This window comes from Tupaia chinensis, unplaced genomic scaffold, assembly GCF_000334495.1.
Source record: "Tupaia chinensis unplaced genomic scaffold, TupChi_1.0 Scaffold000146_1, whole genome shotgun sequence".
Taxonomy (NCBI): Eukaryota; Metazoa; Chordata; class Mammalia; order Scandentia; family Tupaiidae; genus Tupaia; species Tupaia belangeri.
This window is the reverse complement of record NW_006159616.1, coordinates 4,130,214-4,130,678: the sequence shown is the minus strand read 5'-3', so window position 1 is coordinate 4,130,678 and position 465 is coordinate 4,130,214. Positions and strand designations below refer to the sequence as shown.

General features: G+C 50.1%; 1 pseudogene; it reads left to right on the top strand.

The window, feature by feature from the left end:
• Positions 1-217, top strand: part of LOC102498712 (voltage-dependent anion-selective channel protein 2 pseudogene) — a 50,542-nt pseudogene extending 50,325 nt beyond the window's left edge.
• The last annotated feature ends 248 nt before the right edge of the window (positions 218-465 follow it).

Genomic DNA, 465 nt, shown 5'->3' with positions numbered 1-465 from the left:
AGGAATGATTTTGCCTCCCAGGGGGCATTGGGCAATGTCTGGAGACACTTTTAGTTGTCACAGCCGGTGGAGAGGGAGGTGGTGTGCTACTAGTTTCTAGTAGGTAGAGGCCAAGGGTGCTCCAGAATGTCCCGTGGTGCACAGAAGAGCCTTCCTCAACAGAGAATTACCCGACCCCGATGTCAGTAGTGTGGAGGCTGCTCTCGTGCAGCAGTGAGGGTGTGGCCCCGGGAAACAGCCTGGTCTCCTAGAGGCCCTTTGGGGAAAGGTGCTTTGTTCTCAGGAGCATCTTGGGTGCCCTGCTGGTCTCCCAAGGGAACCAGGTCACTGCAATGTTTGTTCATGGTTTCTGTGCTACTTCCTTTCAATCCTGTCAGAAAGGGAAGTGATTTCAGTCTATTTGGATTGGTTTTAGTGAGCTCAAAGTTTGGTAGATACAGAAAAATACTGTGTATTAAATAAACT